At 35.8% G+C, this 15,443-nt stretch overlaps 1 long non-coding RNA gene across 1 annotated transcript; it reads left to right on the top strand.

Moving 5' to 3' along the window:
- The first annotated feature begins 2,232 nt into the window (after positions 1 to 2,232).
- LOC106018521 (uncharacterized) lies at positions 2,233 to 13,235 on the top strand. Its single transcript, XR_002404224.4, has 4 exons — positions 2,233 to 2,391; positions 3,405 to 3,509; positions 5,851 to 5,977; positions 12,819 to 13,235. It is a non-coding gene; the product is annotated as an uncharacterized lncRNA (long non-coding RNA).
- Positions 13,236 to 15,443: the final 2,208 nt, after the last annotated feature.

Below are 15,443 nucleotides of genomic sequence, written 5' to 3'. Positions count from 1 at the left end.
CATATGAAGCAGAAAATTATCAGCAATCAATACATTTTTATATTTGTTGGCAGAATGTAACAACCATGTGGTCTTAGAAAATAATATAGCCCACATATTATTCAGTTATTTCAGAGAAGAACTAGACATCTGAAATTTGATCTTTAAAAATCACCTGAAGGTTAGGAGCAGTTTTTGCAATGTCCACTCTCTCCATAAGGGAATACATATATATAAGCTGTACATGTGAACATTTTAGAGAAAGCAAAAATAGGCTGACAACTGAGGGAAGATCTTAAAAAGGGGATGATTTTATCTGTTAACCAAAATGAAAAGAATTAACAATTTTAACAAAAGAGAAGTCTGTTAAAAATTACATTTGACCACATAATAAAATAGTTTACATGTTATATATGAAATGAGAATGCACAAACTCTTCCTTTTCACAATGAAGGAGTAGAAACCAAGAATTTTAGGTATAACAGTTTTACCTACATTAATAATCTTTCAATGTCTGAAGAATTTGGATCTAGACTAATAATGATTACTGTTAAGTTTTCAATTATACTAACAAGAATTTTTAGCTTTACACATCTATATAATACATATATATATTCTTGGCTTACATGTCTGTGTACATATATCTGCCTATACATATGCTATGTTTTCTTTTTGCCCATAAACAAGATTTCGACTGTAATAAAATAAACAAGTTCATTTGCAATTAGATACTGCTGAAGTACAATTAAAAATGCATACCAGCTGGAGACATCAGTTGCTTTGATTTTCATTAGTGTCTGGTAGAAAAGAACTTTCTTATTTGCCTTAGCTTTATAATCTGCACAGTCCACACGCAGTAGTCTGTTTACAGCCAAGTAGTTATGTGGTGCATAGTGAAAAACATTTTCCTTTAATTATTTTTCTTGTAACAATGAAGAGTTTTAAGCACGGACTTGGACCTGCTCAATACTTTCTATGCAAAAATTTAACAAACAAGTCACAAGATGGGTACAGGCTGCCAAGAGAGTGTCAAACTAACAATGGCAATGTTGGTTAGTAAGACAGAAAATGATTATAGGTATATTTAGAAGAGTTAGGAAACATTTGATGTATTCTGGATAGGTGCATAACGACATAATAATTTTTCACTCTTAGGGAAAAGAATGTTTTACGATCCTAAATACAAGCAGCTTGAGAGCCGAAATGCTTCTCTGTGCAAGGTTATGCAGTCAAAACTGTGTAAGTGAGGTTACAGAAAAAGAGAGGTACCATTTAAAAACAGTTTCAGTAAAGAGAGGTCCAAGTTGAAGATGATGCTTTGATTATTGACTGGATTATTAGACAGTTTGGTGCTTTTTTCCACAGTGATGGAGAAAGAAGAGAAGCTTCAGAACACAGAAATTATTTCTAAACATTACATTCTAAACATGTAGTTTTGGCTATTGAAGAATAGCTTTGGCTACATTTACACTTCTCCGATTCAAGGACTCATCACAGAGTTCCACATTCTGTTCTGTTTTACTGTGAAGGGAGTAGGGCATCTTGTATACTGTATTTTAAATATATTTTGATGTATTCAACGATATGGTACTGAGTCCTTATTTTGTTTGCAACATTCAAGAAGCATCAGATATTGTTTGTTAATTGTTTGTCAAGAAGAATCAGATATTGATTTCAAGAAATAGCTGAAAACAATAATAATTATATTTCAATAAATAACTGAAAACTGTAAATGCTTTCACCTTTGGTTTATTTATGTCATAAAAAGGAGTATGAACATAAAGTATTAGAGAGCAAATACTCTTACAATTTCCCTAATAAGTAAATCCCAAAGTATAGGTAACCCCATTAAACTTTTAGTATCCCATAATCTGATCATTTATAAAAGAATAGCTCTTATACATTTTTATACAATCATTGAATGGTTTGGGTTGGAAGAGACCTTAACGATCATCTAGTTCTGACCCCCCTGCCATGGGTACCAGACTGGATTACCCAAAGCCCAAACCAACCTAGCCTTGAACACTTCCAGGGATGGGACAGCCACAGCTTCTCTGGTCAACCTGTTCCAGTGCCTCACCACCCCAGAGTGAAGAATTACTTCATAATGTTGAATCTAAACCTCTTTTACATCCTCCTTAAAGTCATTACTTCTTGTCCTATCACAACACGCCTGAGTAAGAGTCCCTCCCCACCTTTCCTGTTGGGTCCCTTTAAGTACAGGAAGGCTACTCTGAGGTCCTCTAGGAGTCATCCCTTCTCCAAGCTGTAAAATCTCAACTCCTACAGCCTTTTTTCATGAGAGCTATATTACAACTCTCTCATCGTTCTTGAGGCCCTCCTCTGGACTCTCTCTAATACGTCCACATCTTTCTTATGCTGGGGGCTCCAGAGCTGAATGTAGTTCTCCAGGTAGGGTCTCACGAGGGCGGAGAATTATTCTATACTTTATTTCAAAGATGGAAAAAAACACTCGAGTTTATTTATCTTGCTTAATATATCTGTAAACTTCAAAGTAAAGGATTAAGTTAGGCTCTGTATTATGTTAAAATTAATTTATATGAAATATACCTAGAAATGAATGTTTCATTCATTCAAAAAAAGTCAGTTATGACAACATAAATTATTGCTTGTGTCAGATACCCTATCTATTCATTCTGCAGTCTAACACTTTAACGGGAAGTTCACTTACTCATTCATGTTTCTATCTAACATTGAAGTCCATCATAGGAACCTTAAGAGGTTACTTCTTTCCTTTTAAAGATGTTAAATGTGACCTACAACTATAGTTACATGAGATCACAGATATAAAACCTTTAACAAGCCAGAGCAAAGTTTGAAAAGGAAGCTTTTTCATGAGAGGAGGGAAAAAAAAAAAAAAAAGAGGAAAAAAATTAGCATGAATACTGTCCATTTGGAAAGAGGTACAAAACTCATGTATTTGATTTCTTTTCTAATGGTTTATTTCCGACAAGCACATACAACTCTGAAACTGATCCACTCACTCAGATACAAAATGAAAAATCCTATAAACCAGTTCTACACATTTGTATAGGCTAGAAAAGAACAAAGAAGTAGTATAACAAAGGTTAGAAAAAGTCTGTTGGGGAAAATTCTTACAAGGATTTCCAGCTTGCCCTTTACAAGAATATTGCATACCATTTTTTCCGCTATTTTATATTCCTGGGAATGTATATGCATGTACACATACAATAGTAAAGAATACAGCTTTGCTTATTTACACCAATAATTTTTTTTTTCTCCTTGTTGTAATTATGATTAATCTAGGAAGAATTCTATTTACATTGGAAAGAAAATTCAAGGAATAATGAAAATGCTGTGTTACTTTTATACAAGCCTTAAAGATAATCTAGCAAATCTTCTCCAATCTTCTCCTAATCTATATCACAACCATTCCCAAACAGCAGATATGAAGGATGAAAATAAACAGAACATAAAGGACGGGAGAGTTGAAAGAATAAAAGTCAGGACCAGAAAGAGAATGAGGAAAATCCAGATAAGTCCGTTCCGTAAGTAGAATTTCTTTTAAATGCTTTTGTGTTCTGTTACATTCAAATAATTCAAATCATTCAAGAGGGAGTTAAAAGGATGATTTTGTACAGGGAGCCTTACAAAACTAAAAGAACTTAATACTTGAGAATTTCACTGTAGTAAATAAGGATTAAACCTGAAAGACTTAGAGATGGAAAGCAGAAAATACAGAAGAATACAGAGTTTTTGAAAGTCAATAAAAGAACAGATATACCAATAATTTGGTGGGTAAAATAAGAACTAAACATAGAGAAAAAAAGATTACAAATCCAGCCATGTGCCTGCAGCTACATCAAGAATTAATACAATACTCCTTCAGTGAAAGAATTAACTACAGTTCTTAGAATAAATGAATTTGAAACATGCTCTAAAGAACCTCATGAACCTGTGGAAGGCTTAGTAGGAATGCAGGGAGAACACTTTTTAATGAACAATTTCTGTGGCCTTAGAACTACATGATTGAGACCTGATACTCTACTATTATTCAGGGAAAACTAGTTATATTTCACTTTTTCTCTTTGAAACCTTTACCTGTGAGGCAACCAGTAATGAGAAATCTTAACAATAAAACTGTTTTATATCACTGAGGGGGAGGTGAGCTAGATCAGAAACCTAAAGACTCAGACTCTTAGTAAAGCTTTCAAGTCAAAAACAAGCAGCATGCTAGTACTAAGACTCAACAAATTTACTATTACAAGTTCCTTGTGATACAAAGTGGGCAATCCAACTAGGGTAAGCACGTCTAGAAGTCAAGAGGAATAAGAGCAGAAAACACTGGCTATTGTTAGTGACTAGTGTCAAGTAGAAAAGAAGTTTTTGATATATATTTTTTTCCCTTATGGAATTCAATACTATTCAATGCAACTTAGATAAGCACTACCAGCTGGAAGCTAATTACATTCAGCTGAACCTAATTATTCAAAACCCCTTAATTAGAGGGGAAGCTATTGCTGTTAAGGAGACATCAGTGTATTGGGATGAAAAGAAGGTAAAATATTTTAAAGCTATATATGTGTTACCCTGTATTTGTTATATATTGTTTTTGTTATACATTGTTTCTATTCCTTCTGCTTCTGAAAGTACTGCTAAAACTATTCTATGTTCATTATTTCTCTACAGGGGGAGAAAAATAAAATAATTACAGAAATCATAGGATTTCCTTACGTATTCAGATTTAGCCACAACTGAACTAGTAATTTTAAATTGGGATGTTAAGAGCAGCCTCCTCATCTACTGGTTCTGGTAATCCCTCTTGGAATCCCATTGGCACTATGCCTGAGGGCCAGGAGTCTCTGCCCAGGCTGAGGGATGCAGCTGCCACAACCCCCTTTTCCCCTGCAATATTTGCATGAGGAACTGGGAGTGAAAGAGTGAGGTTAAGCCTGAAAAAAAAATAAGGGTAGGAGAAAGCATTGTTTTAATTTGCCTTCGTTTCTCACTAGGCAAGCCTTTTTTTAATTGGCAGTAAACTAATTTCCCCCAAGTGGAGTCTTTGTCAGCTGTGATGGTAATTGTTAATCAGTCTCCCCGTCCTTGGCTTTACCTGTGAGCTTTTTCTGGCTAATTTTCTCTCTTTGTCCTGTTGAAGAGGGGCTATGAGACAATGGCTGGGTGGATCTCTGGCAGCCAGCCAAGGCAATCCACCATAGTCACTAAGACACTCAAGAACTGCAGAAGTGTTTGTCTAATTTCTACCCACCCTCAGAGACTGTTACAGGTGAAATTATATGCTTTACTCATAATAGGGAAGCAGCAATACATGTATTGATATAATGTAATAGTCTAACAAAAATTAGTTGTAATTAAGACAACAACTTAGTCAGATTTGAGATGGCAAATTACTCTTGATTATTTACTGTATAGAGTACAAGGTAAGTCAGATGTGTCAGGAAGACCCTTCTTTTCAGTCACAAGGTTCAGAGTGGACCCTCCTTGTTTTCCAAACTCCTGAACAGAAGAGGTAATGGTGTGGCTGAATCCACTTCTAGTCCCAGACTTGGTCAGTGGTTCATAGCTAAGGGTTATATGTACACAGTCAAAGATATAATTTTAGTGAGTCTCTCAAATTTTAGCAAGCTATTAATTACTTTTTAAGGATGTATTGCATCAAGGTATCTCTCATAAGGAGTAAGGAATTTCTGCAGCAGTTTTGACCTTAAGAGGTGTCCCGACACAAGAGGAAATCCTGCTGTGCAACCAGCTGCTGTGCAGAAGAGCTCACAGGGCTCTTAGCCCATTGGCTCACTATTGGGTAAGATAATGGACTAATAGTCATTTGTTGTTGTTGTTTTTGTGTGTCTGTGCTCCATTGGCCATCAGCTGCTGAACAAGATGTCTGTCAGTTTCTCCAGCACCCAGCTTGAGCCAATACTGTCGTCGCTATTTGGCTGAGCAAGGCCTTGCCTGCAACGGCCAGTGTTTGAACAAGGCAAAGGCCAGACCAAAGGTGAGAAGTGTGTTTGTAGGGGGAAATACCTTCACAGAGGTTTTCAAGATCAAACAGGTTAAAATTCTATGCAACCTTCTCTGACTTCGTAGTTGAGATTTAAACAGCAGGTTTTACCTGGGATCTTCTTTCAGTCCCTCCCAACTAGAATTGTTCCCTAACTCTATGATAATTCATATGTTTTCTGTTCAAAGCAAGATTATAGTCAGGAGACTTTAATAACAAGAGCCAGACTCAACCAAATTTTAACAAATACTCTGAAATCATCCAGTCACCTGTTCTGGAAAAATTAGAAATATCTCAAAAATTTGACTGGAGATACAATGTTATAAAGGAATGTTTAAATCTTAGAATTGAGTTTCAATCAGAGTTAGAGATCATCTGCTTAATATTCTAAAAATGTGTCAAAAATAGATTTGTAACAGAAAAATATGACTGGAGTGGCTCATCGTGTCAGCTTGCCAATATGATGATTATAATAAGTATTACCTAGAAGGAAGAATGTAAAGACCCAAATGTATGACAAGCCACAGAACATCTGCATACCCTCTAACAAATATAAGGCTTTTAATGTCATTGGTGGTCTGCTTAGGTGTTTGCAGAGACTGTCAGTTTCCAAAGCCCGTTTGTGAAAGATAGCTCTAATAAATGATGAAGCACAGCAAGAGTCCTCAGATATTTGCTACTCTTAGCAGTGAGGAAAATGCTTCTTGATCTTAGGTCGGAGGATTTTAAGGAGTTAATTCTCTACACTGTGCAGTTGCACATTATTTTTGAAGTCACATAAAACGGTCTTCAATGACCCTTCCCAGTTAATATGTAAAGCTCTAGTATATCATGTTCTGAGTCCTCTTTACCATTGTTTGTGCATTGTGCATTGTTTGTACTGTGTGTCAATCCTTACCATATTAGTGTTCCCATATTCTTCTGATGCCAAAAAATAGAGGGTTATGTTTTTAGAATCATTTTATATAAAAACTTACTCTCTAAGAACCTGATTTCAGTACAGAGCTGTGTTCAAAATAATATCAGGAGATCCAACAAATGTGATCTTATGCCTGATTTTATTTAGGCCTCATAATTATTTGTCATGTCTGGAAACTGTAGCTTACTTGAATTTGTAATGCCAATTTCACAGTTCAGTAAAAAAGGATATGCAAATCCTGGTAATAAAAGGAGCAGTAGAAAATTGCCATGTCCTCCTAGCCTGTTAAAATCTTCTGGAATAAAAGGGGAGGTGTAATTCAATACAAACTGTGCAAAGAACAAAGGTTTTATCTTAAATTGGTCTGAAAAAAAAAAAAAGTAATGATTAATGACAACAGTAATCTATGAGACCTTTATTATCAGAAATTCATAAAATAAGAAAAGGTAATTTAATTACTAATTGTCATATTTTTTGATTGAAATTATTTTTCTGAAGACTATTAATTAAAACTAAAAGTAAACTTTCATTGAGACTTCTTTGAATTGCCAAGAGCAACTGCAAGGAGCTGAATCCTTCAGCAGCCAGGTGTATCTGGACCACATATGCACTCTATCAAGCATACCCTTTTTACAGATCTAAGTTAACTGAGGAACAACTTTACTTGAGGAGCAGAGCCAGGCCTAGAAAACAAAACAAAAAACAAAACAAAACAACAAACAAACAAAACAACAACAACAAAAAAGTGTTAAAGTCAGTTAAATTCTATTTATTTATTTATTTATTATTCCAATACCATACATTCTGAATATACTCAGTAATGCCAACAACATTCAGAGGCTGAATACTTCAGGGAGGACAGTGGAGCTACTTTTAGCATTACCTTGAAGATCTGTCCTCACCACAGCAGACAAGAGTGATACATGGTTCATCACATTGTCGTCTTGGACAGATTATGAATGTCCATAGTACTTTCTTTTGTTGCAAAATTTAAAAATGAGGGAGTTAAATATGTTCAACCTAGTATAGATAGTTATGTATCTCTATATATAGTTATGTATATATATATAGAGAGAGAGAGAGATAGTTATGTCTGGTAATGTCCCATGAATGTTGGTCAAGAGTATCTAAACTGAAAAAAATCAACATTACGTGGGTGGGAGAGAGAAGGAGAAAGAGGGTACAATAAAAATAGTCTCCTCTTCAAGATTTTTTACATTTTGTGTGGTTTTATAAAATAGATCTTTCTTACCCTCCCCCCAACCTTCTTGAGATAAAAACAGTTTACCAATGTTAAGATTACTTATTTTTTCTTACATTGTTGAGAACACATAAAATAAAATGCATGGTACTTGCTAGAAGAACGTCATTCAACTGTGTTATCAATCAGTTGTTTCAGTGTGACAGTTAATAACTGTCCATAAAATTAAATTAAGTAAATATAGGCATGAAATAAGAAGATTCCTATAAATATGTAAGTTATCTCAAAACTTAAAAATATCTAAGGCACAGGATTTTTCAATATAATGAAGGATTTCTGTTAGTGCGCCTGCAGTTTAAATGAACTAGCTTTCATCAAGAGTGTCAAACATTATCTGTTACCCAGATCTGAATTATTCACTGCATCGTGTTTGCTATTCTGTGATTCTCCTCTGAGAATATATATGTCAGTCTACTCTCATAGCCAGGAACACCACTTAGTCAGCAGCATAGCTGAGTGATTGCATAGAACCACAAATTTTAATAATGGATTATACAAGTTAACTTGTTCTTAATATTAGCATAAAAATAATTCCTCTAAATCTCCAAATGCATTTCTAAAAACTTTTGAAAGGTCCATGAGAAAGCTGTCAGCATAAAAGCCAATATTTATTTATTTATTCAATTATTTTTATTGAGAAAAAGTTAAACTAGAGAGAAAATAGAAGAGATCAAGCCTATTGCTACAAGGCTCTACAATTTTTTTCATGTGGTGACTTTGTACAGAACATTTACCCCGGAGGTTTTACTGGAGCCCAGTTTTGAGCAGAAAACATCTGCATTTTCAGTTCTTAATGGTATAGTGCCAATTCACATAGAAACAACCCCTTAAACTCCTCCAGATCTTATTGCCTTCTTTAAGCTTTCCTCTTCATCATATCATTCTTGTACATGTTGATGACTTAATGAGTGTTTAAATGACCGTCATTGCATATACAAAATAAATGTTCAGCCAAATACTACCAATTGTGTCCTTCATGTTCTCAATAGTATCATTGTATCTGCTTTGCTACTGAATTAAAAAGTATCTGGAGTTTAAAAAAAAAAAAAAAAGGCCAATTGTAATAGCTACTTTGATATTAAAAAAAAAAAAAAGTGTTTAGTATTCCGCAGTTATACTATCACCTTCCCAAAACACCACATTATTTCAGTAACCTCCAGGCTGGCTAAATAAAGTTTACTCTAGGTCCTGGCTTTTAATGAATTCCCTGGACATCCTTCAAGACTTATTGAATATATTGAAATGCATGCCTTACCTACAAACGTAAATACTTTACAATAAAGTGGAATTCCTCCTCTTAAATGATAGGAAGGAAATTAATTAAGATCATTTTACAATTTTTTCAGTGCACTGCTCCATTTTTCTGCCAGCTTCACTGTGATATTAAAGATCAAAACAACGGAACTGTGCACTTGGGAATACAGATAATCTTTTTTAATGAAGGAGTCATGCCTGAGGTGAAAAAAAAAAACAAACCTCTACATTAAAACAGGAATTTCAACTCATATTTTCATAAATATTTGAGTGAAGAAAAATCTTGATATAAAGCAAAATATTTTTTCAGTGGAATATTTAAATCTTTATAATGCATAATGAAATGCAACAATAGTTTCATACCGTATACTTCATGAATATTGCCTTGAGATCTTGAAATTTGGAAATATTTATTGAAATTAATGTCTAGAACTAGGAGCTAGTGATCTTACCCTGATATTTAAGCGCTTTCCATAAAAGCTGTTTATGTCTACAATGTGCAAGAAGTCTCAGGGAAAATAGTAGATGCCATTTTTAGCTGCTAGATATGAAGCATATATATTTATAATTCTGAGTGTTTGTTTTTTTTCCTGTCTATTAATATTCCCTATGTCAGTGACCATCAAAAGGTTTGAAAACCTGCCAGAATAATGGAGGTGATCAAACTGAAATTAGATTTCTGGATATGTAGATATGAATTATTAATAATGTCAAAAACAATGATCAGTGCTGTCACATCTGGGCTCTCAATACAAATTACATTGAACCAATATGTACAATGCCTAATATCGCAGGCAGCCTTTTCATTGTCTGCAAGGAATATGTAAGGCTTTTCTCCTCATATTCGATTTTCATTTGGTAGTATCTTATGATATTAGGATCTCTTGCTACAAGTGATTAGCAATAATCCAAATCTAGCTTGTTAAAGATGTATGATATAATGTTAAATTCTATTTTGTTGCCAAATGCCCCAAACAGAATATGTTGAGCACCACTGGCTGGAAGGAATATAAACTGTGGCACACACTATTTTCTTATGATGTAACCAAGGTTACTGAGAAAGAACCTGTGCTGAGGTTACTCTTACAAAGTGAAAGTATCTGCAGCTACTTCTGCACTTCCTCCTAGCACAGCTTCTCTGAGGGATTTCTGCTAGTTACTCTCATTCTCATCTCTCTTGCATATAGATAACTTTGTGACTTCACTCAAATGGATGGCCGAACTAGACACAACCTCTCCCACTCCCCCTCCTCAGTGAGGTGGGTTGCGGGGGGTGGTGGTGGTGAGAAACTATGTTGGGAAAGAAGAAAGCCTGCAGGTTGAGATAAGGATAATTTAATTAAAGAGAAAAGAAAGAGGGGAAAAATGGAAGCAAAGAAAGAGAGAAAAACAATCATTCTCTACTTCCCATCAATGAGCCACATTCAGCCACATCTTGGGAATCAAGGCAGCAATATGCATATTGATTGTTTTGGAAGACAGACTTTTTCATAAGAAGAGTCTTTTCCTTCTCCTTTCCCAGCTTTTCTTGCTGAGTATGATACCATATGATAAGGAATATCACTTTGGCCAGTTTAGGTCAGCTGCCTTGGTGATGTCCCCTCTCCATTTCTTACTCCTTCCCCACCCCTACTGGCTGAGGGAGTAGGGGGTGGGGTTGGGGAGAGTCTTGTTGTTGCACTAGGTCTGCTCAATAACACCAAAATATTGGTGTGATATCAGTGCTGTTCTAGGTACAAGTGCAAAGCACAACACTCTATGGGCTGCTGTGGGGAAATTTAATATCCCAGCCAGACCCAGTACAAACCTGCATAGATCGGTCTCTTAGTTGTGCTATCAGACTTTGCAGGGTAGATGTTTTAGTGTAGTTTCTTATTATGTAAAAATTTGATTTACCTATGTTCATGAAAATCTACAATCTACAGTATTCAGTCAAGTACTTTGACACAAGCCTATGGAGGGAAGAAAAGTCAATAACTGCATGTCTATATGTATGAGTGTTGAGGTCTAAGATAAAAGTGAAAGGGAAAATCTACTGGTATGTTAAGTTACACAACATTTTTACTCTTTCAGAACAACACTTATTAACATAAGCAACTTCCAATCCATCAGCAAAACTTATTGACGTATTGAAGGTAGAATTTGAGAGCATGTCTCTGATGTTTCATTAAAATAGTGGGGGATTAATTTTCAAAATACTTGGTTTTTTTTTGGACTTGAGTGAAATGGAAATCCTGCATAAACAGGATTTTCCATCCATTGGAAAATCATTCCAATCTTGATTATGCTCAAAAAAATCAGATTCAAAGAGTGTATCTAAAATACGTTTACAATGAACAGGAGTATTATTAATTCATTCATCAATTTTCATATGAAAAAACTTCTGGAACTGCATCTTGGTCAGCCAAGACTTTGAACAATTTTACTGAATACAGTGAAAAATTTGGAACTTGAGATAAGCCTTTGAGTTGTTATCAAATGTTGTCGATGTCTTTCAGCTGTTTGTGTTTAAACAAAGCATGTCAACCAGTTGGTACATAGGTTGAAGATATTTGACTCACTGAAGATCCAGGTGATTGATTGGGCCTGACCTCCTGACAGATGTTTTTCTCTCATCTGCAAGAACACAAGAAAGATAAGACAACACAACATATTTGTTTTGCTGAAATTTCCTAGGAATTATACAATTAGGAAAACACTGATAGCTATGCCTCTGTCTATGAAGAGAATATGTATGAAACATGACTTCTCAAAGCTGCAGATGACTGAAATCCTCAGGAAATATACTTATTATTATTGTTAAAGTGTTATTTAGAGCTCCATGGATAGATAAGTACAAGAGAACAAAGCCCTGAGGACAGATTCTAGGCTAACATAAATTAGTATAATTCCATTGTCCTTAATATAATTAGGTCAGTTTACACCCGTCAAGGATCTGCACAGTGTTACGTTAACATTAACTGATGATGTTACTTCAACAAGTGTAATAAGAACTGTTCATACTGCTTTAGAGTTAAATTTTCTTCTTGTACACTAACATGTTTCCAGTGATTTTAGGAAATAATAATTTTTTATTCTAATTGCCAGACTTGTTTAATCCTGGAGCATTTGTTACTATAGCTGCATGTATTTTTAGTATAATATTGAAGCTGAGGGGCATAATTTAATTACATCATCGCATGCTAGGTCAGTGTCTTTTTCCTTTAGGGTAATGGTATTTTCATAACTAATTTATGCTAGCAACTGTGAAGCTGCATATATTTTGAAGATTAACTGTTTTGTAAGTAAATTTCTTAAATTCTGAGAGAAAGTAAAAAAAGCTGTTAAATTATAAATCATTAATTTGGTTTATTTCTTTGTGTCCACAGGGGTCATATAATCTCTTATCAATTGTGTTACAGATCACCATGGGAGTACTGTCTTTGGACAGTAGACTATCGCACGAGAGATTTTTCGTATTGCTATAGAAGAAGAGAAGAACAGATGGCTGTATTTTAAAAGTGGACAGACATAGAAACAATAGGTAATACCACTTTAAAAACTGAGAGGTGAGGAGGAAGCTAATAATTTTAGTTAGATTTGCAGACTTAAAGTTTCCTGCTGCACCTATTTCCTAAGTGATCCAGGGGTCACAACAGTAGTTTCAGCATGTGAACAACATTGGGGTGGCTGTGAAATTCTAAACTTATTTTATACTCTGAAGTTATCAAATGGAGTTCTAATGTTTACTGCATTTTGTGTAAATGATTGTTTATTGCCTGTGGCTTTCAATCTTTGGAATGGTATAGAGAACAATTGAAGTGTAATCTGTTTTTGAAAATGTTAGCAACTGAGTTAGGATTCAGAATATATCCTATACTCAACTGACTATACCCGTTGAGAAATAATGGGTTATAAACACTTTGTCAGTGTAAATAATAATAATAAAAAATAATCAAAAGCAATTATTGTGTTGTGCAGTTAAAAATATCATATAACCTTTCTTGAAGTTGTACTATATTTCCATACATAAAACACTGAGGAATTCAAATGTGATACACCTTACATTCCTAAGCATCTTCTCTTTCAAAACCTTTTTTTTTTTTTTCCAAACTACATGCTGTGCAATTCCTCCAGTATTTCTGTACTCTCAGAAGAATGCACAGAGAAAATACATAGATCAAAAAGGGGGCACACAGCTCTCCAGAGAGCAATTAGTGATCATTTACATAGTCTCTACAATCCAAATGTGAAATAAAAGACATGTATACCGACTGATGGTTGAATTCAGCTTTATCAAAAAGTTAGGAAAATACAATTTATCAGAAGAGAGAAGGTCAGTATGAGTAGTTCCACTTTTGAGGACATCACTTCTAATATTCTATGTTTATCCTATGTATATCTGCATTTCAGGTGTATACATGTATTTTTCAACACTTATTAATGAAAACAGAGACATTTTCACCTGTATCTGTTTTCAACCTTTCCACTTCCTTGTTGTGGTTAAGTATTTTAGGATGAAATTTACAGATATCTTTTCAAAATTCATAGCAAAAATTCAGAATGATAAGCAGATTATTCTAAGAATAGACCTTCCCCTTTTACTAGTTAGCTAATTATATTTATCTTTGTGGAACATTTCCCAGATTTCCCTTTATCAAGGAACAAGATTCCCTTCCCTTCCCTTCCCTTCCCTTCCCTTCCCTTCCCTTCCCTTCCCTTCCCTTCCCTTCCCTTCCCTTCCCTGCCCTGCCCTGCCCTGCCCTGCCCTGCCCTGCCCTGCCCTGCCCTGCCCTGCCCTGCCCTGCCCTGCCCTGCCCTGCCCTGCCCTGCCCTGCCCTGCCCTGCCCTGCCCTGCCCTGTCCTCCCCTCCCCTCCCCTCCCCTCCCCTCCCCTTCCCCTTCCCCCTTCCCCCTTTCCCCTTTCCCCTTCCCCCTTCCCCCTTTCCTTCCCCCTTCCCTCTTTCCCCTTCCCCCTTCCCCCTTCCCCCTTTCCTTCCCCCTTCCCTTCCCCCTTCTCTTTTCTTTGTCCTGTCTAAGTATGTTCAGCCTTCCTCAGTTCCACATGTGGATGTGGTTTAGTGTCTTATTATTCTGACACTAATTTTTCAGAATTTTTATTTCATCTTCCTCAGTCTAATCACCATCCTCCTCATCCCACTATAATTGTCCTCATAATTACATAATTCATAATTTTAAAAACTGAAACTGCCAGTTTTCATTTGGAAGAAAATTCCAATTTTACTGTAGATGTCTGGATCATTGACTATTATATAACTAGTGACTTGACTACAGATGCTCAGTGTTTACATTTCCTGAACAAGATCCAATTAAAAGCTTACCATCTGTCATAAATCTTTGTCTCCATACAGCTTTTAATGTAAGTGACATTATTATTCAAACCTTAGCCCATTTTTCATTCACCATTATCAAATGATATAGACATTCCTCTACTAAGAATTTTTCAAAACCTCCAAGAGTTTGTTTCTTTGTTTTATGGGGGGTTATTTGGCTATAGCCAGAACCTCAAAAATTCTCAGAAAAATTATTGTGGAATATAGCTCATTTACATTCAAGCAACATTGACAATCCCATTTTAGATTTGGCAGGTCTGGGGGCCAATGAGAATTTCCTAGGAAAATCATAGAATCATAGAATATCCTGAGTTGGAAGGGACCCAACTTCCCCTCTCAGCCTCCTCTTCTCCAGGCTGAACAGGCCCAGTGACCTTAGTTGCTCCTCATATGTCTTCCCCTCTAGGCCCTTCACCATCCTCGTCACCCTCCTCTGGACACTCTCCAACAGTTTAATATCCTTTTTGTACTGTGGTGCCCAGAACTACACACAGTACTCAAGGTGAGACCACATCAGCGAGAGTAGAGTGGGACAATCACCTCCCTCGACCAACTAGCAACGCCGTGCTTGATGCATCCCAGGATATGGTTGGTCCTCCTGACCGCCTGCGCACACTGCTGGCTCATATTCAACTTGCTGTCAACCACAACCCCCAGATCCCTCTCTGCAGGGCTGCTCTCCAGCGTCCTGTCG

Source organism: Anas platyrhynchos, chromosome 1 (genome assembly GCF_047663525.1).
Source record: "Anas platyrhynchos isolate ZD024472 breed Pekin duck chromosome 1, IASCAAS_PekinDuck_T2T, whole genome shotgun sequence".
NCBI classification, from domain to species: domain Eukaryota; kingdom Metazoa; phylum Chordata; class Aves; order Anseriformes; family Anatidae; genus Anas; species Anas platyrhynchos.
This window is presented reverse-complemented; position numbering and strand designations above follow the sequence as displayed.